We start from the raw sequence: 27,120 nt of genomic DNA, 5'->3' as shown, positions 1-27,120 counted from the left end.
ATTATTTACAATATGTTATGCTAGTGGTATTTGTACAGCACACAATCTTCAGCATTTTCCGTAGTCTGGGCATCCTCAGTTTCCATTGCAGTGCTGAGTCTGCTTCAGCCTGTGAAGCTCTACGGTCACGTGTGCGTGTGGGTCTGTCCTGTGTTAGGTACATGTGTCTCTTTCAATGAGTTGCGGGAGGATATTCTCGGTGTTTGATGGATGAGACAAATCACTGAGGCATATGCTAGGACGGCAGGCATGCCCAGACCCACGTGTGTAACACGGTTAGTGGAAGTGTGGGCTGGCTGGTGCCAGACATGGATGAAACCCAGATCAGTTGACTGGGGGTGAGTGTTTGATTTGCTCAAACGCTCCGTCCATCATCCCCTTTGGTATCGCTTTGTTCGCCCTAAGTTGGCAGGGTATGCCCAGACGTGGGTCCCTTGCCTACTTTGCCACTGGAGTAAAGCTATCCTGGCTGAAGACGGCTGATTAGCCAGAAACCGGTCCCAGGATGTTTGTTGCCGGTCCAGAGAAGACATGGCTTGGCAGTTCGGGCTGGACTGTTCCCATGAGGCACAGGGTCAATACTGATTTGCATATGACTATGTCTGAACTGGGGTGGCGGAGTGAGCTAAAGAATGATGATGGATTAAACCCAGATCAGTTGACTGGGGGTGAGTGCTTGCAGTATTCAACACTCCGTCCATCATTCCCTTTGGTGGTGCCAGAGCAGCCAAATAATATCACATTCGGGCTGAACTGAATGTGTCTTAAAACGTTCTGTTGAATGATAGCGCCTGGTGTGTCCGGGTGAGACAGTTGTGAGTGAGGAGCTGTCCAACGCCATGGTATCAGTGCTTCATGTGTGTACAATGTCTTACCTGAAACAGATACAACTTCTTGAACAGGTGAGAGAAGTGAACAAGATGTCAGCAATGGGGAGCCGGGATGGGTGCAAGGAGAAAGTGACCTCTATATATGTAGGGCTCCCGGTTTTATGGTATTTATATTTTGAACATTTTCGTCTGTATTTAGCCATGTTTATTTTTTGCCCGTTTTATCTGTATTTATCCATGTTTATTTCATTTTTTATGAATAAAGGAAACAGTAACTCGAATATATTTACACATTTATTTAACCAATAAATGTGCACTCATTTTTTGATGCATGTCCACTTTTGGCACATTTATCAGCTAACTTCAAAGACACATGAAAATATATGTTAAGATATACAGCTATTTAAGGAAATGTAATATGTTTTTTACTGCTTATGCTCCCAATCTGCACGTCTATTAGCTGGGTATTTATGAACAGCAACAAGGAGGAGTCACTGAAAATGTTCTGTTTTTTTCCACTTCTAAAAATAAATACAGACTGAAAACACATTGTTTTCTGTTTGCATTCATTTGTAAAAATCATTAAAATCGGAAAACTGGGAGCTTTATACATAAGACAAGTCTGGGTCATAGGATATATACAGGGGAGTTATGTGAAATATGGAAGGCATATATGAAGATGCAGTGACTGCCCGCGTCTGCTTTTAGAAGCCATCTATGTCTTCAGTTACTCCCCCACTTCTGCTTTTACCCCTCCCATGAGTCCTTGACTGGGACTTTGCCTCCAAGGAAGGGGGGATGGGCGTCCCTGCCTTCAGGCTAGGTCAGTGGTATGCACACACCACATGCATACATGCAACTTACAAAGGTAATGTACTGGGAAATAGGGAAGTTTACAACTTGCTTGAACATGGAGAATGTGCTCCAGAAAACCGAATGTTAGATATTTGCAAAGGGCGTGTGCAACGCCTGGTGCACATGGTAAAGTGTATCTACACACTCTTCTGTACACGAGGACCTAGGGCTGCTTTGATGTCATGGTGTGATCCTGCACATTGGTGGCCCGCATTAGGGAAAGGTTGCGAAGAGAATTAAAGGAGGTATCTGGGTAGAGAGTACAAGTTGTCTTAAAAATATAGTTATTGGGTCGGTTTCCAAAGGGGAACAAACTGCTACTTTTCTTGTGTCTGGGCTGTTATTGATCGAAAGGAGCAAGAAATGTGTGTGATCTTTAAACTTGGGGCACAGTTTCTGCATAAACTAACTAGGGCCAGTCCTACACTCAGATGTTTACTCCAGCCAATGGATGTACACTTACCTCTTTTGTATTGAGTGTCGAATATCGAATGTATGTATATTACCCCAATCATCTAAAGTTTAAAAAAAAGTGTGTTGTAAAGCGTTCTGATACCATCCTGGGTCATGTTCGCACTATATGAAACCATATAAAAAAATATAAAAAATACTCCTACTCTGCGTTCAAAGAGCTTGGCCAGTTGGCTCTAGAAACCAGAGCAGTCTCCATTTTCCAGGGTACTCCTGCAAAACATTTGTGATTGTGCAATTATACCTATACAGAGGCATTAACATGTATGAAACTGTCAGAAACATACAGTTGTGCTTGGGGTATGGCTTACCGCCATTTTTCTTTCCTCCCTGGAAAGAGATTTATTTCCTAAAAGTCCTGTTCCCCCTTCATTCCCTTCCTCTGGGAGTAGAATGGAAAATCTTAGTGTGAATAACTCCTTTTAAGTGTGGTCACTTATCTTTAGTAAATTGGAAAAGGTGAATTCAGATGATAGTGGTAGTACGTTTATTATTCAGTTAATTAAAGCTCACAATTAAAGATAAGAACATTACATTAAAACCACTAAAAAACCACCCATCTTTTTAATTTATGCACCATGTGGGGAAGCACAAAATGTAGGGTTCATTAACAGGGGGTTCACTAATAATGCTGCGTGAGAGGAAGACGGCACCCAGGTCTTGACCCTAATATGACTTGTTAGGAGCAGAGAATTATGCCAAGTTAAAGTGCCGGTGCATCAAGATGTAAACGTAATCAGTGCAATTTAGCCAATCACTGTTCCCCTTTTTGGCTTGCAAGTGAGTTTTTTTTCCACTGTATTGAAGAACTTTGTAAGTCAGCAGTGAAGTTGGTGACGCATCGTGCGAAAATAATTGTTGACGCCCACACACCCCATGGCCGCCTCCTCAGATTCTTTCACTACCACTGGGCAAAAGTGCCCCTCATCTCTCCAATCATAAGTTATTACTAAGCACAGCGCCCCCTAAGGTCAGCACCCCCTCCAGAGGGCAGCGCCCAGTGCGGCTGCATCAGTCGCACTGCCCTAAAGCCGGCCGCGTCCGTGCACGCAGGCACCGGGCTCACCCTGGCCTCACTTCACCTGAGCTGCTCCCTGGTCAGTACTCCACGCTGCATGCACCTGTCTCCAAGGGACAGTCCACCGAGGGGAGGGCGGCCAAAGATGCAGTGATGTGCAGTGGGAGGAACAATACAATGATTAACAAATGACACATTTCTAGAGGTAATTAAGTGCATACAGTGGGTATTACTTTGGCAACATGCTGTTCTCGTTGTGCGGATTGTTTTTATTGATGGTAAAACAAGGGGAAATGACACAGATTCTTGAAGTACTGCGAGGGCTGTGACGCTCTGTATGTGGGCAGAACCCTATTAAATTGTGTCCGATGTTCTGCGGTATATGCAGGGCCGGACTGGGAACCGAAACCGGCTCTGACAAACTGCTCAGCCAGCCCCCCAAGGGGGAAGGGGCTCCGGCCGAGCTGTTTGCTAGGAACTGTTTCGGACGATTTTGTTAGACGGGCTGATATTGCTGGCCCCGGTAACAAAAACGGACCCCAGCGGCCCAGAACCAGCCCCCAACCTGGCGGTCCACCGGGGAAACACCCGGTGCCCGCTACGGCCAGTCCGGCCCTGTGTGTATGTATGTGAGTGCTTTAAAGGGGCCAGACATCCTTACCCACGCCGTCATCGCTGATAATCACCAACAATGGGGGTTCCAGAATCTTGCTTTGTTTGATGACGTCAGCTCCAATTTTGAGATGTGTTGTGACGTCATTCACCAGATGTCCTCCTTTAATAGAATGCAAACATAGCTGTAGAGCAGCAGGGCAGGTAGGGAGGAGGAACCGGAAAGGGGGTGCAGAGGTGAAGGGGCGAGAGGTCACAGAATGGAGGTGTCCTACAGACCTGTCAGCCTAATGTGATGTCACCATTAATATCATGCATAATGTCATTGGTGATGTCACCAGTGAGCTGCTGACATAGTCAACATATTCTCTTTAGCCATCGTCTATGCAAAGACAGCAGGGCACCTAAATATTGCTTCATTTGTGAGGTTAACCTCGACAGCTAATGTTGCTTGTGGTAAATTATAGACAATATTGACAATATTGCAGTTCTGCAGGGGTTAATGTGATGTACATTGATGGTAATGAATGGCTTCTAACTTGATTTTTACCCGCAGTGTTTAGTTTTAGGGGCTTATACAACTTGTGTGGGGCTCCCCATTGTAAAATTCTTACTGAATAAACAAACATAATATTACAAGCATTAGACACCAATTGACACGAATCAACTGTTAAGGTAAAAATACCATTTCCAAGATGCAATCAGAATAACCTGTCTTTATAACCAGAACTGGTTGGTTTAAATAGAATAATTTACTTTTCTTCCGAAGAAAGGAAAGGTTAGAACAACCTTATGCACAAAGCTATTTAGCAGTCACGAATGCTCCAACAAAATAACTTTACCAAACTGCTAAATAGGTGTCCAAGTAAATACCAAATTGTAAATTGTAAGGGGCGTGTTTAGGGTCTCTCTTCCAATTTGTGATTCCTTAAGGTAGTCTATCATTGTGGTTGCAAACCACTGATTGGCTACTACAACGCAAAGGAGGTGATAACCCATTCACAAATGAGAAGTGTTCCTCAAAGGGAACCTTTACCCTTTGTGAATGTTGACAAAAGCATTTTAGGAGTAGGCAGTGGTCCCTGAGACCATTTACTTACATATTACCCCCCATAGTGCTGAGTGACCTCCACTTCTGTCTGACTGGGTACGTTTCGGTACAGTTTCTCAGCTGTGGTTCTGGGTCTTCATCTCTGTTTCCACAGTTCACCTACAGGTGCTCTTTGGACTGCCTCTCTTCTGTTTGCCTTCTAGGGTCCATTCTAGCGATGTTCTTGTGATGGAGTCTGTGTCCTATCCATCTTCATATTTTTCTCATAATTATGGTCTCCTTGTTCTCTTGCCTGCATCTGGTGAGCAGTTCCTGGTCAGAGATGGTTCGCAGTTAGAAAATGCACAAGATTCTTCTAAGATTACTGGTGTGGAAGGCTGACACTTTGGTGAGGTTGCTTGTCGTCATCTGTCAGCAATCTGATCCATACAAGTGTGGACAGAATGCAGCTCTGTAAAGCCTCCGTTTGGTGTTGGTGCTGTACTGAGATGACCTCCACACACAGTTTAGCATCCTGAAGGTATTCCTGCTCTTGTTCAGTCTTCTCTTGATATTGCTGCCTGCCCATGGATCATGTCTGATAGTACTTCCTTGGTAGGTGATGGCTAGGGCCTCTACATCCACCTTGATTGATGAAGGGTTTGCGATGCTGAGTAGCATGACTTCTAACTTCTTTGTGTTGACTTCATGTCCACATGCTGTGCATAGATGTTGTGGCAAGATGTCTTTTTGTTCATTTGTTGCATTGTGTGAGAGAGCAAGGCATGCATAGTCAAAGTCCTCCAGCAGAGTGAATAGCATCCATCTGTTGCCTCTGGCTTGGTCTCCAGTTGTGTGTCGCATAACCCAGTCAATAGGTTGAAGAGCAACGCTGACATCACGCATCCCTGCGACCACTGCATACGGCTAAAAAAGTTTATGAAACTTTTTATTTTTTTTATTTCTAAATGCATCCCTCTAAGGAAAACTGGCTTCATTGAAAATAAAATGATTGCTCAATTTAAAAGCAATTGCAGACATGGTGGTCTAAAACAACGATCCACTACATACCAGGTGTGCGACGTCCTCTTCCATTTGGAGGTAACATATATCGGTCTACTGACCCCAACAGGCCACCATCCCTGCCTGTATTGGCAGCAAATCTTACTGGGCAGCAATCTGTGACCTACATCTTTAATATTCATGTGGCAGGTTCAATTTCAGCCGACTATTATCCAATATTTTGTGAATCATCCTATTAGTAAAAAGGTCGCTTCACAGAATACCAATCCATTTGGTACAATCTGGTGGAAAAATACCAACCACCGTTATGGAATTAATTCTTAGTAGATAAGGCCCATATTCCTTAACTATATTCTGGGCAGTAGGGCCGATGTTCTAGCTTGATCCTCAAGTAGGGATGGGTGGCGAGTCTAGGGTGGGGGAGAGGTTCTAATGTGAGCATCACTTCCTGGGATGTTCCTGCAAGCATTGGTGATACTCTACCAACCACATAACCCCGGATCCGACACCCTTGCATTGGTTTTTCAATGACATTCATTCCAGAATCAAGGAACAGCTGAAGCAATGACCGTACACCTATTCACTGACTAACACTTCATGATAATAAGCTGAGAGTAAGAAGGTGTTTGTTTGTAGGACTAATGTCTTTCTTTTGAGAAGACAAGTTCAACAGGGTCGTGTCACAGGCTTACAATTCCCATTTTGGCACGGGGGACCATTAATGGCTCACCCTGGGCCAACATCATCAGAACCCATGGAATGAACATCAAATCATATGCAGACGATACCCAGCTAATCCTCTTGCTATCAGAAGACCCCTCCACCATGAAGACCAACTTCTGTAGGTGCATGACGAGCATCGCCGACTGGATGAAAAACAACTGGCTAAATCTCAACACAGACAAGACCGAAGTGCTATTCTTCAGGAACAACACCTTCCCTTCGAACGACTCCTGTTGGCCCTCTGATCTAGCACCAGTGCCCACTCCGACAGACCAGGCACACAACCTTGGCATCATCCTGGACAGCAAGCTCACCATGAAAAACCAGATCAACGCTTTCTCTTTGGCCTGCTTCCCCACTCTCAACATGCTCCATAGGTTCTTCAAATGTTTCCCATTCAGCACCATATGAAGCATCAAGCAAGCCCTTGTCACCATCCGTCTGGATAATGGCAATGCATTCTAAGTAGGATTCACGATGCATTGCCTCAAGAGACTACAGACCATACAGAACTCAGCAGCCAGACTCATCCTCGACCTCCCGAAATGGACCCACACCACCCCCACCTCAATAAGCTAAACTGACTCCCCACTCAGAACAGATGTCAATTCAAGATGCTGGTCCACACCTACAAGGCCCTCCACAAACAAGGACCAGCATACATCAACCAACCACCGCCTGAACTTCCACCAACCCTCCAGGCATCTGCGCTCCACCTCCCTCTTCCTCGCGCACACTCCCCTCTCATCCACTCAAGCAACAGCAGAGGACGCTCCTTCTCCTACTTCACGACAAGATCCTGCAACGGCCTCCCTCTTCACCGATGGACCTCACACTCTCTTTTGGAATTCAGGAAAGGACCCAAGACCTGGCTGTTCAACCGAGCCCCTTAGCAGCATGTTCTCAGCGCCTGGGTATCCTCATGGGGGAATAGACACGCTCTATAAATTCGATATGATTGACTGATGACCATTCTTAATCTTTTTTTTTTTAATGTTCAGCATAAGATTCACAATAGCTTCCCTTCCCTCTAGATAAGGCCATAGTTTGCGTCTCACTCGCTGTTGCCAAGTGTATCACTTAGATGCGTTTTCATGCACTTTCCTGTCTGGTTTGTGCAACTCACTTTTACCTTCTCTCTGTATGTTTTTTTTGTTTGCATGGGGCCCTATGTAACATCTGACTGTCAAACTACCTACAGGGCTAGAAGGGCATTTTGCTGCTTTTCCTGTGGGCTAAAGGCAGGGCCACTGGAATTATGTGATTCCATGGCTGCTGCTTTTTTTCACATAATTATGGATTTGCCACATAATCCATTGTAAATTTTGTTTCTAGTTCAAACTGATCAAAAGTTAATAAAAACAAGGCAACATGTTCACACACAGTGGAAGGCCCCCTTCATAAAGGTATACTGTTCCTTTTTCAGCTGCTTATTGCTGTATTTGGTTGTTTTACTGGTACTAACTAGGTGAAACCTTTGCCCAGACAGTATTATCATGTGTAAAAATTACAAAAAAATGAAGTAATACTATTCAAAATGTGCCACATTATGCCGCATAACTTTCCTTTCCTTGCTGCATAGTCAACATTGCTGCATAATTTGGTGCCTTCCTGTCTCCTAAATCCAGTGGCCCAGCTACAAGCTAGCGGACTGGTTTCAGAGGAGGGTGATGAGCGAGAGGATGCAGACAGGACAAAGTGGGTTACCAGCAGGAGAGCATCGTCCGATGTGTGACACCAAGGTGAGGAATGAGGTGTTGCATGAAGAGGAGGGTCAACACTTCCGTCCAAGCAAAATGTGTGCATTGGCATTTATATAGCGCACTACTTACCCGTAGGGTCCCAAGGCGCTTCGACCGCTGCGAAACCCTTCCTGGCTTCCCTGAGAGATGGTCCCTTAATGGGTATCTCCAGGGTGAGACCAGGCATCCCCGGCGGTCTGGTGGGGCCGTTAGTGAAGATGAGGCAAGCTAATGCCCAGAGTTGCCGAGTGTGCTCGCAGCTCAGAGTGGGCACCGAGGCGAGAGAATTATCGAGTCCGCTGACAATAGTCCAGAAACCTGCCGCGCCGGGAATCGAACCCTGGTCCCGGGCCGTCCTCTGCTCTCGGGTCTGCCGCCTCTAACCAGTGAGCCACACTACTTCACTAAAGCAGAGGAGTAGTGAAGAAGAATGGGCATAGCGGCTGTGACAGAATTCCCAATCAGAGTGGTGCAGCAACAGAAGGTTAGGCAACTCGTCTTCTTCAAGTCTGATGAGGTTTCTGCACGTGTTACCACCGTAGATATTCATCAGGCTTGCCAGACATGCTGGGATGCTTGAATTTACCCCTTCGTAGGTGATGCATAAGATTTTCAGGGTGACGCTAGCTGCTAGTGTGAAGAAGGGTAGTTCTATAAGGCTGGTTGAGATTCCTTCCTGAGGCAGCAGTGAGAAGGAACCTGGTTAGAATGTCCATGTGGTTTTGGGACGTGGGCGAGATGGGTATTGCCTCTGTCAAGTAGATACAGGATCATGGATCCTGAAGCTGTACAGAAGTCTTCTTCTGGGAGATAAGCTTTCACTTTCCTTGCCCATCCTGTTGCGGCCACGCCACAACCCTCATCTTTGTCATGCTCCACCGCAGCCATTGGGGACTTGCCTGCAGACATTCTGATAACTCACATCCACCTGAACTGCAGCATCCTTGCAGTGAGGATCCGGAGTGAGATGTTTAGGCTAAAAAACTAGGGTGCACCAGGCACCAAGCTAATAGCTGGTTTCACAGCTGATGCATTTCTTCCACACTTCTTGGCTCCCTTAAGTTAAACTCAGACTGAAGTAATTTTTCAGTTGAGGACATGCTTTGAGTTCTTGTTCACACACTAGAAATGTTAACGTATTTATTCATACACTCTTCAGGAAAGAAGGGTGCCTTCCACCAGCCATCTTTGGGAGACCTTATTTGCCAGCGGATCCATGACATGACCTTCCTGTGACTTAGGGCCTGATGTACATCTTGGTAGATGGGTTACTCCGTCTGAACGGTGCATTATATCCTATGGGATTTATATTTCGGCAGACGGGATATCCATCACCGTCGTGACAGAGTAACTTGTCTGCGAATATATAGCTACATGGCATCCTCGCCCAGGCTTCATCAAAGGCCATTATCCAAGGGAAGAACCTGTCTCCATCAGTAGCAGTCTGATTGGAGCTGTGAGCCTGCAGATCCTTGGAGCAATCGTAAAATGCTTTGCAAAAATAATATTATTTCTCTGCCACAAACAGTGGAAGTCAAATGTATTATATGCACTTTGCAAACTATGAATATATTTACAACAGACCTATATTGAAATGAAGTGATATCAGTTTTCTCTGTTAAATCCCAGGCTTGCAGTGAAACATTCAGGGCACATCTTTGACCTGCTAAATGACAATGAAATTGAATTACTGCCAGTTACTGAAGCATGGCTTCCGAGCAAATCCCCAGTAATTTTTAATTCGATTCATTTTCCAACTTCTAAGGCTTTGTATTGAAAAGGCGGGTTAAACTTCACAGCAGGTTTGGATTTTAGTATTTTTCTTTATTAAAGTATTACATAACAATTCGTTTTTACACAACATTCAACTCACTATTAGAGAAGTATGATGCCAAATGTATAACTTTTAAAACAAATCTGGAAAACTATGCAGCAAAAGAACATTTTGTAGATTAAAATAGCTTCAGAACTTTTTTATTGGACGATTCTGTCACAAAAAAATAATTTGGGTGAAATCATAAATTTGTTTGTCTCAAATTTCACTTGTATATGGAACTTTGTAGATGTGACACATTTTTCAGCTGATCTAATGTTTGTCATCCTCCCACACAAACATTTGCAAAATATTTAAGTAAACCTCAGAACTGAAGTTAGAAAATAATAATTGGAGCTGATGTTAATATTAAAATTGAGCATGGCCATCTGCAGTCCCCACCACTTGTCTTGTGTATTATTGTATTGTATGTACTAGTGGCTGTCATATCACGCGGCTTCCCGTCATTATTTTAAGGCGTAAGGTCTTCATTGAGTCTATAAGATGACAATTGTTATTTATTTCTCTCATTAATAATTATTATTGTATGTCAATATGTTTTATATTCATTATGAGCTTTGAAAGGGTGCTTTTATTTTTTATATTCATATACCCTTGTTGTAATAGGGCCCGATTCACAGAACTAACTTGAGAAATGTTGTCTTACGTTTGTCTTAAGACAAACTTAAGACAGACTTAAGTTAGGATTTTGTCTTAAGTCTGTCTTAAGACAAACTTAAGACAAAATCCTAACTTCTGTGATTACCAAAAGTAGTAAGTTTAGTATTTTGTCCTAAGTTAGTTCTGTGAATCGGGCCCTATGTGTTTGAAAAGTGTCCTCATATGGTTTTGAGGTTGAGAAGATTCTGGCTTTTCCAGCTATATAAACTGTCCTTGCAGGCAGGGCCACGCTGTCCATCCACCCTTGGCACTCAGGTCTGAGACTATTGTTGTGCAACCCTCACAATCGCAAACCTTTCTGCGCAAATTGCCATTAGCCAGGACTTATTAAGAAGATAATTAATTAATTTTGTCTCTGTTCACAATATTTATCGTATGCTCGCACATATCAGTTGCATTTATTCTATTGTTTGCTGTAATAGGTTTACTTATGCTATGCCGTAGGCTGGCCTCAAATAAATTGCTTAGGAGTGCTCTACGTAGAGAAAGCAGAAAGTGATCCCACCTAAAGCCCTGAGTCGCTAAGGCTTTTTTCTATCCTTGTTACATCTCAAGCCTGAATCCTCCTGGGTAAGTTCAGCACAGATTCGTGAGCCAACACCAGTCGATATTCCCGCTCTGAATGGCGAGGTGGTATACCTGGCCTACATTAGTGTCAAGGGAAATCTACCCAATGTGGTCAGGATTTTAGTCCATCATCAGGCAGTGTTGTCACCACTCTAAATGAAAATGAGGGTAGACCAGAGTTTCATTTATGGTGACTGTCCACAACCATTGTAGGTTCTCTAGTCATCGAGAAAGACCACCCTGTAATTGATGGCCTTCTTTCTGCAGCTACCATGCTAGTGTACCTGTTGTAGTGGCATAAATCTCTGGGCAGGTCTGAAACTTTAGCAATGATATTAGACAATGCACTGCACGCTCCCTGCCCCTTAAGGCTGAAAACCACGTTCAAATGGCATTGCCCAAGCAGATCACTACGCTCCTCTCTTCAAAAGCAACTATTGGTACCAGGAGCGAGCAAACTCTGGAACTCCCTACCCCTTGCTCTTAGATCTATCCCTCTTCTGCTCCCGTTCAGAAAAGCCCTTAAAATCTGGATGTTCACAGTCAAACGGTGAGCTGAAGTTCTCTTGCGACTCCGTGGTATGTACGGCCTCTCTCTAGCGCCTTGATGCCCTCGGGTGACTGTTGCACTATATAAGTATCAAAATCAAAATCAATGCACTCTCAGAATACATTTCTGCTACCCAAATACGGTGGCAGCAATTCAACCATGCCAGACCATGTTGAAAGAATTGATATTACACAGCATTTCCCTCACACAATGGTGACAAAATTAGCTTTGGGGATAAAATCCTCTACTTATGTGGACCTTTCAACACCAGGGTGCAAGAGGCATTTTCTCTGCTCACTACTGGTTTCTGTCATCTGTCCTTCAGAGCTTTCAATCAGGCCCTGCTTTAGCAAATTATTTTTTGTACTCTATTGGAAGCTTTAGGGCCCAACTTAGGGTTTGACAGATACTCCTATCCTGTCTTCTCTCCGATGGATTCCCATCGAGGCTAGAGCTATCTACAAAACGGCTTGCATCACCCACAAAGCTTTGCACTCTTCCTTCCCTCACTATCTGGTGAATAAACTGAAATTGTCTGGAGGCTCAAGACCTTCTCGAAATGCAGAAAAGTTCCTTCTTGAGCCCCCCTCCTTCAAAAGGGAAAAATTGATGGCACAATCGTTCTGAGGTAATGCGATGAGAATCTGGAACTCGCTTCCTCCTTCGCTCCGTGCTATCACCTCCATCCAGATCTTCAAAGCAGACCTCAAATCTTTTTAATTCCAAAGACACTTTCAGAACTAATTCCCTCCTTCTGAGACCCCGCCAGGAAGTTATTTAGTCATTGTAAATTTGTCACATATATTTATACTTTTGTTTGTAAATTCTGTGCTAGCTGCGTTTGGCATTGTGTTCCTTTTGCCTGCGTTATTTTGATTCTATGGCCTGCTATTTTTGTTTGTTCCATTCCTGTAACAGTTCTCTCATGTAAAGTAACTGGTTCTACTGTACAGTCCTCTGACACCTTCGGGGTAAAGTCTGCGCTTTATAAAAATGCATTAAATAAAATAAATAAATAAAATCGCAAAAGGGTCGGAGTACCCTGTCCCCGAAATTCCAGACCCCAGCGGATGGCAGCTTTTCATTGGCAGAGCCCCTCCCTGTTGGCTCCTTTTATAGAAACCTTACTCCGATGGCCTGACCGAGTGCTGGCTGCCAAGTGGACATCACACCCTTTACTAATTTTGTAGTTCCTGATTAGCACAGTAATACTTGTGAATCCTTAACTTTTTTCTAGTGTTTTAAGCAATATTAATTTGCATCCAGGGTCTTTTCGTTTTACCTTTACCATTCAATGTATGGTTTTCTGTATGCAGAGGTACTGACAGACATGCTGCTAGGCGATTGGTAGGGGCACTTAAAGGCCTTCATTGTTGCAAAGAAAACTCCCTTTATTACCAAGAATTGTATGAGTGACATAGCTAGTGGGACACAAGGACCAGATATTGTGCATGTTCAGGAAACAAGGAGAAAGACAGTGGTAAAGAAATAGAGGGGACGTCCCAAAGGAAGAGAAATAAAGACAGAGTGAGAAAAAGTGAGAGATTTTATTTAAATGCATAGTGGTCATGCACCGGCAAGGGCCAGATTTGCTGCATGTTTGAAAGTAATACTAGCAGTAAAAAATACAAACTGTTGACATGACACTTACTAGTGTTCCTAGTGTTTTTGTTCTCCCAATGCTCTCTGCTGAGTGTTCTTGCACCTTGTCTTCTTCTGCCCAGAATCTTGTTTTTTTTAAAGTAAAACACAAATATGGGCACATCATGGGCCAGATGTATGAAGCTGAAATGGGTTCGCAAACGCCGAAATTCTGATGGTATGTATGTAGCAAATTTCAGTGCAAAATAAGGAATCGCAAATTTGCGATTCCTTATTTTGCGATTGCATTTAAGGAATCTCAAAATTTGCGATTCCTTAAATGCAATGTATGAAGCAAAAAAAATTGCTAACTGTCCTTAAGGAATCGCAAATTACCACCAACTTCAAGTTGGTGGTAATTTGCTAATTTCTCGAAAAATGCCAATTTTTGCATTTTTCAAAGTGCCATGTGATGCACATACTTGCCCTTAGGGTATGTATGTGCACCACATGTGCACCCATGCTTATTTCAAGGGTGCAACAGGGTGTCCTTTGGACACCCCTGCACCCTTGAAATTATTCTCAATTTGCGATTAGCAAATTGCAAATCGCAAATTGAGAATAATTTCACATTCATTCCTATGATCCTTCTGGCCCATAGAAATTAATGGGAAATTATTCCTTAATTGCGATTAGCAATTTGATAATCGCAATTAAGGAATTTTAAGAAATCGCAAAAAAATAGCGAATTACTACATACATACCATTTTGCAATTCTCAAATAGCGATTCCTTAAAAATCGCTATTTGAGAATCGCAAAAGTATATCTTGATACATCTGGCCCCATATCTAGACACGTTTTATCAGGTGTATCTGTGCAAGTGACTGCGAGATCGTGAGTACCGGCCCCCTTACTGGCAATTCTACATGCAAAACCTGATTCAGGAAGGTAAACGTACACGTCTGTGTACGTTTACGATTGTTTGTTATTCATAAAGGGATTTACAAGTAGTATCTTTATGAGTGTAAAGTCTCTGCATATAAAAAGATGGGACTATCCTATCTCTTAATGTGGAGACTCCGCACTCCTAAAGATACTACTCGTAAATCCCTTTGTGAATAGCAAACAATTGTGAAATTACACAGCAGTGTAAGTTTACCTTTGTAAATCAGGCCCTTAGTGCTGTGTTACTCCACTGCAATAGCAGGGATGCTTATCCATGTGGTGTATTTGTCAAGGAGGTAGCGCTGCTTAACACAAGCATACCGCCAACTCTTCATTTAAAGTGTATAAAACTTTATTCTTGTCTGGTGTTCCATTCAGAGAGGTTGCAAACATAGTCAACATGTGTTCCCAATTTCACTTGTTATTCATTTATATCCTGGTTGAAAAAGCCAGTATCACTAGCATAATACTCGTGATACTGACCCTATAAGTTCACGTTGATCATTTCCCATAATATTTTCATACTTGGAGCTTACTGGACTGCCGGAGGCCTTGAAGTGAGCTGTCAGCCCACAATCCCAGTATTTTAATAACTTTTTTTTTTTTTTACAATAAGTGTAAATTAAAAAAATTAATTACTTTGAATGCATTCTACTTAGAATGTATAGTAACACTTAAAACATAATAAAGAAGCATTAACATTTCCTTTAGGTGGGGGATATTTCTTTATATAAATCTGTAAAATAATTTTCAAATAATTTAACATATTTAATTTAAATATTTTTTACGTGAAAAGTATGTGGTTACCTTTTTTTACAAATTATTCTACAGTTAAAATACATATATACAACTATTTTATATTACCATTTAACATGCAAATATTTTAAATAATTAAAAAAAATACTTTTATTAACTGTTCAGAATTTCCCGATACTTTTCCATGTGGAGATCTCTGGGCAGATGGACGAGGTCTCCGCCAAGTGCGTGAACATTAAATAAGATTGCAAAGTCACTAAAAGTACTAGCCTTACAGTTGTATATGATGTTTTTACTGACTCCATCCTGATCAGGAGGTAGGGACAATACATCTACAATTTTGAGTTACTATACACTGGTAAATGGTGAATCTAGAAAAAAAGTCAAGTTACTGAAAAGTTAAAAAGTAAACTAACACCTATAGATTAACTCACATGTAAGTTTACCTTTGGGAATAGACTCCATTATTTCGAATTTATCAAGTCTCACTCATAAGTAGATGTAGGCACAATAGGAGTCAAGCCCTGAGTTAACCTCAAATATTGTTTTTTGGCTTACATTTATTTATAAACATATTGAGGGAGCTAATTCCAGATATATGTTCCTGCCACCTTGAACAATTTGTCTCTCATCCTTGTAAACCTATATCATGGAATACTCAACTCTGAGTCTGTGGCCAGCTGAAATTGAGGAACCTGATGGTAGAAATGAAACATATTCACCACAAGTGAGAGTTACTCTTTTGTGGCGATCGACTCATTCTATATAAAGCCGGAAAAATATGTAGTTTCCCAGTCAAGGTAAATAGCCAACTTAACAGTAAGGCTCAGCTAGGAGAGAAATGATAACAACCACACGTGCTGACCGATTTAACTAGTAAAGAACTAGAGCAGATTCTCATAATGACTAGGGGTGGGCTGGAATATTCAGTTCTGCTCGCGGAATTGGCAGAATTTTGGCCATTCACATTACTCTTTAAAGCTTGAGTTCTGGCCAAATTCCACCAATCGCCGCATGGTGAAATTTTTCTCCTACAAGGTTCCAAAATATGTAAGATGGCGAGTGAGACTTGACGTTCCATAGCACATTTTTCTAACGCCGGCAGTCTCCAGCATTTGCGAGCGGTCGCGGTCAGCGGGCTGCCATTTGAGTACATTTGCTGCCACTCGAGTACATTTTCTACTCGAGCCGCAGCAAAATCAAATCAAATGGCCGCGTGGACTTGCATGGTGCTGTTCACGCTGATTTTAAGAGCTGCTCATGCTACCAGCGCTAAATTGCAGCCCAAGCCTCAGATGTTACGCCCATCGGAGGAATTCCGCGCAATCTCTCAGAGTTTTTCTGTAACTCTGTGGAATTCCAAGGATTGAAACTTCAGGAGTTTCACCCATCCCCTGATAATAATAGTAGTAATCACAGGTAAAATAGGCAGATGTCCAAAAGAGCAGTGGAGGAAGCAAATCCCTGATTATTTTTTACTCCACACAGCCAAATCTTTAGCATATGTGCCCCTGCAATAGGGCCACACAAGAAAGACCATCATTAAAAAAAAAAATCTTTGCATTTGGTAAAAACTCTGTGGGAGTATTCATTGATGCCGTGGGCCACAGCCTATTCCCCTCAAGGCTGCCAACACAATTCCCAAAGGGAAGAAAACGAGGCAGCATCTGTGAGGCTTGCAAAAATAACTTGACTACATTTGTCATTGACTGGGAACCAAACACCCAATTGTAGCGCCTGACAATCAGAGGGTAGCATTGCAGAGCAGCCTGATGCTTACTCAAGGGAGGTGGTGTGAGCTAGTAATCACCATTTGCAGGTGCGGAGAAATCGCACTCAATAATTGATTGTCCAGTCTGTACTTTGCTTTATAAAAGTAAGAGAACATTTATTAAACACACACTACTCAATACTATGCACCAATTTACAAATATACATAATCTGCTGGAATTACTTTGTGACATTCCATAACATCTCCACCCCTCCCACAGGGGGGTGGGGTCTAGTACCACCACTCCCATGTATGCACATCATCTTGCACCCAATGCAGTTAGTTGAACATAACCTGAAGCAAGGGCCCTGCACACTGGCACCATCCCAGTGGCGACCACCCCCCCCCCCCATTATCTCAACAAGCATTTTAAATAGGTAACCCTGCCTTGGTGACACATAACCCTAACTGAGCATTTCCTACTGGCCATAAAGTATGCACCTTTATATCTTAAGGGGTAGCAGTCTGGGATCTTCATCTAAGTGCAGCAGCAAGAATACTTGTTTTAAGCATCACTTTAAAATGACAGGCTCAGCACATTTGTGGATCATTAGAATGCATTGCAATTACAGCCCCTATAGGCACCACAGATGAAATCACAGGATTACGCATGTACAGCCAGACACCCTAGCAGGAATGTCGGCCAACATAACCCCACTCTGCTTATGACATCACCTTACACCAGCACTTCACATTACACACGTGACCTTCAGTTCTTCTAAAAGAAACACCCATTAGTAAATACATTTCTGGTCCAATTACACCTCTCTGCCTCCGGGGGATGCCCATCTCCCGACATCCCCCACTCAGCCCTTCACTCCGTGAGGCACTTCTCCTCACACCCTCAGCTGTAGAACAAAAGTTCCAGCCTAGAAGGTGTATAAATGTTGACTGAGCCCTTGAGGGGTTATTATTTTCAAGTCCCCATGTGACTTAGGGAGGGACTTCCATTTTTCGTGTTGGGGGAAACTGCGTTCTCCTGCAGCTACCCCTACACCTTGGCACACATGTAGTGGTGACCACACTCTCCGGGGGCCACCACAAGTAGGAAAAAGCGCTGGGTTTCCCTTGCAGGCCGGTCCAGGCCTGCAAGGCATTATGCGCGCTCCCGCATAATTTATGAGCAGCCTCGGTGGGGGTCCCAGTCGCACCCGGACTCCCAGGGGATGCTAAGTGTTCGGTGAGCCCACCCCCAGCCGATCGGCAGCTTTTCGGGGGCCCGGTCCCACCCGGGTCCCCACTCTTCATGCGGGTGTCCCGGTCCCACGGGGGACCCCCACCTTTCTCCTTTGTTGGAGGGCAGCCTGGGGAGTCTACCCTCATCTGCCCCCGCCGGCTACCCGCGCAGCGTGCTGCCACGGGAGCAGGCACAGAAGTTCTAGTCTGTCCGCTCTGGCTGGCAGAAGCGCTGACTCCTGCTGTCCCATCGGGACCTCGGGGGAGTGCGGCGGGCCTCATCCTCTTCTTCGGGGCCCGGGGATGGGGTCCCGGCCCCCGTAGATCTTTGGGGAGGGGGTGCGATGGCGCTCCACCCATCCTGATCACCACGGGCCTGAAGATAGGGTCCCGGACCCCTCCTGCTCTTCATCGACGGGGGTTGCGAGAGGGCGCGCCCCCATCAGTATTTTCGTCCTGGGACAGGGTGGGCTCCTGGCACCCAATGGGGGCATTTTCACGGCGAGGGCGACGGCGCTCCCCGACTTCGCTTAGGGCCCGGAGTAGGGATCCCAGGCCCCTCTCTCCATTCCCCGGGGGCGCGACGGCGCTCCCCGGCTTATCTTCTTGTGGGGGCAGCCCCCGGGATCTGACCCACCCCGAGGGCATCTCTGAGACCGGCGGTGGAGCACCACGTGCTCCGTCGTCGGTCTTCTTGGGGGGGTCAAGGGTTGCCTACCTTCCGGGGGCCATATCTCAGCGCCTGGGGCTCCGATCTTCTCCATTTTTGGGTCTTCTTGCTCCTGATGGCGCCCCTGCCACTGCCCTCCTCGTCTCCAAGAGGGTGCATTCTGCAGGGAGCGGTCTTTACTGGCTCCCTGCGCCAGCCTTTCACCTGGCTGTCCTCCTTGGCCTCTCTTCTCCTTGCGCAGAGGCCCCTGCTTCTGTGCACTGGTCCTGGACTCTTCTCTTGGTGCTGTTCAGGGCCCTGGGGGGGGTTGTCCTTCCAACTGCCCATTGCCAGGCTCCAGCACCTCTTGCCTCAACAGACCACACCCCAGAGTGAGCTTCTCTTCCTGTGCAAGCACTTTTTAAAAGTTGAGTAGGGGGCTGGCAGGAAGTCTCAGTTTGTCATATCAAACAGTGACACATCACTTCCCTACCCCTGCCCCCTCCTTCTTGACCAGCCTGTGGGGTTGTTCAAAATGGCGTCGTCCAGGGTCTCTGACCACATGGTCTCTGAAAACAAAACCCCTTCCCCCTTGCTGCCTTCCCTCCTTGGTGCAGCCTGGTGCCTGGCACCCAGTGATGGCTGCTGATGGAGGAGCCTGTAGCCCCACCCATCTTCTCTTCGTGGAGAGGAGGCCTTAGCTTGTGGAAGAAAGGTTATCAAACCATTCAGCTGAGGTCAGCCCTCAGCCAGGACCTGGTTATGACTGACTCAGAGAAATGTGACATTTCTGGATAACCCAAAAGCAGAACAAATATGACTTTGGACTCTGCAGAATACTCCTTTTCACATCTGCTACAGTGGACTTTAGTGCGTGTCTGGAATCGGTTGTGGCCTTAGGAAAGTAAAACTAGCACATGTTCGCCCTAGCCCCATAGGAGAATAATGGAATACTCACTGTACAGCACACCGACCTTCCCTGGCATGTTTCTTCCCGCTGTATAAAGCCTATTCCATGTCGCCACCCCATTCTGGATAAGTCCTGCCACCCCAGTCTATCTGCACCTGCTCCTTGGCTGCGCACGCTAGGAATCTCCGCTGCACAGCCCCTACACATGTGCACACACATGTACACATGTGTCTGCATGTAAGCCGCCCGGGGTCCCTTATTCCAGCTGCTGCGCAGTGGCCTGGTCAAGCCAGGGGGACACCAGTACAATCTCCATGCAGTCTCTTTCATCCTGAGTTCACTGTGGGTGAGTCCCAATTTACGAGGCTCCCCCACAGTAAAAGCTCAACAATTAGGTGCTCAAAAAGCTACAAATCCGGGCGGCCCATAGTGTCAGAACCACCTTCTAACAGTATTGGAGACAAAAATGTGTATCTTTCCAGAACTACTAACCTGATGTTGGGATAAAAATGCTTGTTTTTTCTAGAATATGTTTAATGCTGATATTTGAGTGCTAAATCATGCAGCATGGAAACTACTTATTACTAATACAATTACCTAGGTGCTAGCTGCATTGCAGCTATGGCTGGTATGTTTTACCCATGCAGAGGCATTCCAAATTGATAATGCATTTTTTAAGTGTCATTACTGCTGGCAGTCACTGCTGGTAATCCTGCATGGGCTGGCAACTAACGTAATTGTGTCCTTTGTGGTGACTTTAACAACACTAATGATCATAGCAGCTTGGGATGATTTTCATTGAGCAGAAGTAGCTAGTAGTAAAGAAAAGGTTGGAGACCCACCACCTGGGAGCAGATACGCTGCTGCTGTAGGGAAGTAATATCCGTTAGACACATCAAACTACAAAGCTAGAGCACAATAGATCATTTTTATGACCCTCCAGTTATTATTAGACACAAATATAGGATTTGGCAGCTGGAAAATGTATTATGTTGCTTTTACAGATTAGGTACAGCCGTTTGACTCTACGATAAGATGTAAGTCCTGGGTCCAATCAGATTTACAGATACAGAATGAAAAGATGGACTGTCTCTGGGAGTTGAGCAGAGGTGAACTAGATTATGTGACTTATGTGGCTTAGAAAAGCTATTGATAAAAATGTGAGAACTTCACTTTCGTCTCTGAGGAAAATGTTTCTGCCTGATTTGGCGAGGAAGTCAGTGATGATTTCAATCAGTTTTCGATAAAGATTTATTGTCGCGAGGTGAGTGGTAAATAAGATGAAAGTTTAATGGCTCATTGGCCAGTCGTTCTTAAATTGATAGAGAGTCAATGAAAGGTCAATGATTGAAAGGTAACCAGGGCTGTTTCATATTTTATTGCTATCTTTTGGATTACTATGTAACAAACAAGGACCCCCTGATGAAGGTAGATTTCCTGGGTCAGGGCAAACAATTTATGGAAAAATAACACACCCAGGCAAAACATAAATAATGGCAAATGCTATTTTTGCGCCTGAATATCTATTATTAATTTTTTTGTTCACTTGAACTTTGCCAGAATTACGTTTTGCCTGGGTGTGTTATTTTTCCATAAAATATCTTTTGGATTACAGCATCCCCTTTGCCTATTTCATCTGTTCTGTCCATGCAGGTGATGGAGAAAGCTGGAGGGACGAGTTTGTCAAGAGCACATAGAAAATTATTCAGTTCTGTCTCTGTTAGGAATATGAGATCACAGTTGTTTGAGGTGATTAAATCTGGGATCTCAGTGATCTATTCCATCACAGATCTGCAGTTTTGCAGGGCACCAACGACATCACTCCATCCCAAGACCTCTGCGACTCTCTAGCCTCGTTCTTCCACAACAAAATCGCTGACATACATAACAGCTTTGGAGACCAGCCCACCCCACCTACCTCCGAACTAAAACCCCCCCTCCAACAACCTTTACGCCTGGAACCCAATCACCACTGAAGACACCATCCGCCTGATGAACACCATTCACTCAGGATCGCCAACCGACCCATGTCCCCACCACATTTTCAACAAAGCCGACTCCATTATTGCACCCCATCTCCGAGACGTCATCAACTGCTCTCTCAACTCCGTCACCTTCCCGGAAAGCTGGAAACATGCCGAACTCAGCGCCCTCTTGAAGAAACCTACAGCAGACCCCACTGAACTTAAGAACTACCGCCCCATTTCGCTCCTCCCATTCCCTGCCAAAGTCATTGAGAAAGCCGTCAACAGTCAACTCGCCGCCTTCCTCGAATCCAACAAATCCCTCGACCCTTCACAGTCCGGCTTCCGAGCCAAACACAGCACCAAAACCACCCTCATCGCAGCAACAGACGACATTCGAACTCTACTGGACAAAGGAGAAACTGCTGCCCTCATCCTACTCGACCTCTCCGCAGCCTTCGATACAGTCTGTCATAACACCCTTATACAACGCCTCAGCAACGTCGGAATACAAGGAAAAGCATTGGACTGGATAATCTCGTTCTTCGCCGGAACCCAGAGAGTCCGCCTCCCCCCTTTTAGATCAGAGGCCACCGAAGTCATCTGCGGCGTACCCCAAGGACCTTCACTCAGTCCCACCCTCTTCAACGTATACATGAGTCCCCTTGCATCCATTGCGCGCCAACACAACCTCAACATTATCTCCTACGCAGACGACACTCAGCTCATCCTATCCCTCTCCAAAGACCCAAACACCGCCAAAACCAACCTACACGAAGGGATGAAAGAAGTAGCCGAGTGGATGAAGAACAGCCGTTTAAAACTAAACTCGGACAAAACTAAAGTCCTCATCTTAGGATCATCCCCCTCCGCCTGGGACGACTCATGGTGGCCACCGGCCCTGGGAACCGCACCCATACCAACGCACGTAACCTGGGCTTCATCCTGGACTCCTCCCTCTCGATGACCAGACAAGTCAACGCCGTCTCATCATCATGCTTCAACATCCTACGTATGCTCAACAAAATCTTCCGTTGGATCCCCACCGAAACAAGAAAGACGATCACCCACGCACTGGTCACAAGCCGACTAGACTACGGAAACACCCTTTACGCCGGAACCACAGCCAAACTACAGAAAAAACTCCAACGCATCCAAAATGCCTCAGCCAGACTCATCCTAGACATCCCCCGTCAAGCTCACATCTCTGGTCACCTGAAAGACCTCCACTGGCTCCCCGTCAACAAGAGAATAACGTTCCGCCTCCTCACCCACGCACACAAAGCCCTCTATGACCTAGGACCCGAATACCTCAACACGCGCCTGTCCTTCTACACCCCCACCCGCCAACTTCGATCGTCCAATCAAGCCCTCGTCACAATTCCACACATCCAAACATCCACCATGGGAGGAAGATCCTTCTCCTACTTAATGGCCAAGACCTGGAATTCCCTCCCCACCCACCTCTGCCTCACACAGAACCACCTCTCCTTCAGAAAACAACTACAAACTTGGACATTTGATAAGTAAAGCTCCCCCCCTCCCTCAAGCGCCTTGAGACCCTCTGGGTGAGTAGTGCGCTATACAAATTTAAACTTGACTTGACTTGACTTGCAGTTGATGTTCCCCAAAGATAGAGTTTAGATTCCAGTAATTTTCTCCCATCTAATCACTTTCTTATTCTCAGAAATAGACCTTTTTCCAAGAGATGATGATTTTCATGATGGAAGAGAAATGTGGTCTAACAGTTACTTCAAGGAGCTCTTTGATGTTCTTCATAGTGAGATAGCCCCTGGCCCTCTTCAGTCATTGCTCATGATTCAGGCAGGGTCTAATTTTGATTCTGTGTCTCGAAGAAGAATCACGGTGTTGTGATTTGAGCTGGTTGACAATGGCATCTATCCTGAGGAAAAACCTGGCATCAGTGTGCATGTAATTTGAGTGAAATATCCGAACTCTGGGCCCGATTCACAGAATGAACTTAAGACTCAATCCTAAACTTACTACTATTTTGATATTCACAGAAGTTAGGATTTTGTCTTAAGTCTGTCTTAAGTCTGTCTTAAGTCAGTCTTAAGTTTTTCTTAAGACAAACTTAAGACAAAATCCTAACTTCTGTGAATACCAAAAGTAGTAAGTGCATTCTGTGAATACCAAAAGTAGTAAGTTCATTCTGTGAATACCAAAAGTAGTAAGTGCATTCTGTGAATACCAAAATAGTAGTAAGTCTAGGATTGAGTCTTAAGTTCATTCTGTGAATCGGGCCCTTCTTCTTTAGTGAATCTACTTTAAAAATTTGGGGTTTAGGTTGGAAACATTGATTGAGGTTCTCCTCACTCAGCAGTCATTGTACAGATTGACTACTTTGGCTGGGAGGTGATTGGTAGGTTCAGTGGACACATATCAAAGGTGAATCTGGACTCTGTCGTGCTTGAGAACCGATCAGAAGGCAGGAGGGAGCATGGAAGAGAAGTAGACGGGTTGTTATAGATGGTTGTAAATCATGTACTTGGCGTATTTGTGTATTCTTATTGAGGAAAGCAAGGGTAGGAAGGTTTAGGGTGAAGGCAGTTGAGTGAAGAAAGTGTTGGATTTTCATAATGGAAGGGTGATTGAGTGTAGGAGGAAAATTTTGTTTAGATCATCTGTTTGGGGGAAATGGGGTGAAAGTGTGTGAGGGTAGAGAGTTCCTTGGAGAGCCCTAGTGTAGTTTGAGTCCAGTTGAGCTCTCAGGGAGAGTAATATCCAAACCACCTGCCAGATCTTGTACTAGTTGGAGTGGGGAGGGGTAAAGTGTGAAGATGCTGGTTGAAGGGAGATATTGATCAAGCTTTGTGTTTTTACTCATAGTTGGTGCAAAGAGGGCTGCAGTTCCGTTAGTTTCTGTTGGAGCGCTAAAGGGTGGTGAGGAGCCCACAGTTCGGTAGTGGAGGGATGAATTTTAGTGGGGGCAGGTAGCGGATTTAGAGATCGGTATAGGAGTTTCAACGGCTGGTCATACTGATTTAGGTTTTCGTCCATTCCTTGAATCAGTTTATTGCCAATCTTTTGAATGAAGATAGAGAGGTTTGCTAAGCACCCAGGCAAGGGCGCAGTCATTGATTTTGTTCAGTTTGATATTTAGTTTTTCCGAGAACAGTTCTGTCCAGAATGATGTGTCATGGGAAAAGAATAAGAGAACTTTTTTCAGTGTACCGCTTGAGCGGTGGTATTGGTCAGCAAGGAGTAATTCTGGGAGTTCTCTAATGAGTTTATGCTTTAAAGTTCTTCGCAGCATATTTTGAGAGGTTGGACAGATAGATTATTTTAAAGACTCTGGTAATATTTAAAGAAGGTGGCTAAACACTGTGGAGAGCTCCGCTGAAGCCGTAATGTTTACAAATTACTGCATTATTTAGAGTGTGGTGGACATGATGGGTATCCCGTCTGTCTTATCACAAGCACTAGACTCTATGGCGGGAGGGGAGGGCTAGAGCGGAGCATCCTTTGTACATCATGTTTGGCGGTCCAGTGTGTTAAATCAAGGGGCTCATGCCTAGTAGGCAGCCTCTGGGTCTGTTCAGGTCACTCTGCCTGTTGAGGCCTCGAGCTGCTCCATTAAGCCCTTTGAATATTGCCTAAGTTCAGGGCAACTCTGTGCCATATAATAAAATACAGTGTCTGCAAGCATTTAGAACATGTCATGGGTATTGTCTTGGATATCCTATGTGTTTTTTTGGGAGCAAAGTAAGTGTGAAAATAGGAAATTAAACAGAGCTTATTTAAGGCAAGCATTTTTGATACTGTGTGTATATCTTAATGTGTGACCCCATTCTCTGTTGTTGAGGCTATCCAAGGCCATTTCCCGTTTTGCTTTCAGGTCATTTAGATTGCTTTTGGTCATGCTTGCCAGATCACAGCTCTCCTCTTGTGCCCTACTGTGTATATGAATTGTAATAATTCATGTGTTTGTGGCCCAGTGTCTATCCCACCTCATTCCCTAGAAACCCTACAATCAAGATAAAATGTTCATCTGCTTGTCGAATGAAGGTGACATTTCAGCTCAACAACCATTATATTTAACTTCTTTTATTTTTTCTCCTGGTCATCTGGGCTACTTTGCGACCATGGCCAACTGGAACATCGTCTACACAGATTCTTAAGTCAGCTGGGTAATGTGCAGGTATTACTAAGATCTAGTTGGCTTCTCATTGCAGGACCAGGCTAACTACTCCTGTAGGCAGATAAGCTCGTTTTTTTCTCTCTAATTTTGGTTAATTTACATTTCCCAGTCATCGGCCAGTTTTCATGGATACAAAGCCAAGTGTCACAGGCCAAAGCAGTATCCACTACTCTCAGTGGTTTGTGGATTGTAGATCAAACTGAATTTTGCCTTTGCTGCCATTTCCTGGAAGACCAGCAATAATACTGGAAGATGGGGGTGGGGTTGGGTTGGGTGGGTTTCACTCAGGCGGTATAGTGCCAGAATATCATAACCAAAATACTGTGTGACAGAAATATTTTGTGCGAAGTATAGTTTCCCCAAATATATTCTCAATGGAGTTTATAATATAAAATCTACACCAAATGGCACAATATTTTTGTAATGAGTATTTAAGACCCAATGGGCGATATGTAAAAAGCATTTTTCAGGTTGCAAAGGGCCCAGCTTGTAGAATAGGGCTGTTTGCGACTAGAGAAATGCTTTTTAAATGTACAAAATGAGATTCTGTAACGTATTATTGAATCGCATTTTGCATTTATGATTTTATTTGGAAGGGGTGTGTTTAGGGCAGCCCTTCCAAATACCAAATCGGAACAGTATGTATTACTGTTTTGCGACCAAATTACGGTTGCAAAACTCTAATTCTTTACCATCGTTGTAACTGGTTGTAACCCATTGGGACCCCTTCTCCTTTGAGGATGAAAATGCAAATATGTTTTAAGAGCAAGCAGTGGTCACACGGACCTCTGCCTTCTCTTAAAAACAGGACATTTCAAGCTTTCATTTTTTCTTTTCCTTTAAGGATAATAGGCTGCATTTAAACAAAAAAAGATTGTTTTATTAAAAAGCAATCGCCGACACGGTGGTCTGCTGACCTCAGTAAACCACCATCCATTTGACGGCTGTGATTCCTAATGGGTTGCTCACGGTGACCTCCTCATTGATATTCATGAGGTAGCTCGATTTACTACCCACTATGAATCCCGAAATGAAACTCAATGAGTTTCATAAATTAGAAACTCGGTATTCCTAAAGTTTGCACATCTGACCCAATATTTCGGTCAGACAATATTTCTGCTACAAATATTCTGACATAATAAATAGAGCAAAGCAATGGACTAGTGGCCTACCCCTAGGGCCGGACTGGGAACCGAATCCGGCCCTGGCAAACTGCTCGGCCAGCCCCCCTGAGGGGGGAGGGTGGGTATGCGGCTGAGCTGTTTGCCAGGGCCGTTTTCAGACAATTTT

This window comes from Lissotriton vulgaris, chromosome 8 (genome assembly GCF_964263255.1).
Source record: "Lissotriton vulgaris chromosome 8, aLisVul1.2, whole genome shotgun sequence".
NCBI classification, from domain to species: domain Eukaryota; kingdom Metazoa; phylum Chordata; class Amphibia; order Caudata; family Salamandridae; genus Lissotriton; species Lissotriton vulgaris.
This window is presented reverse-complemented; position numbering follows the sequence as displayed.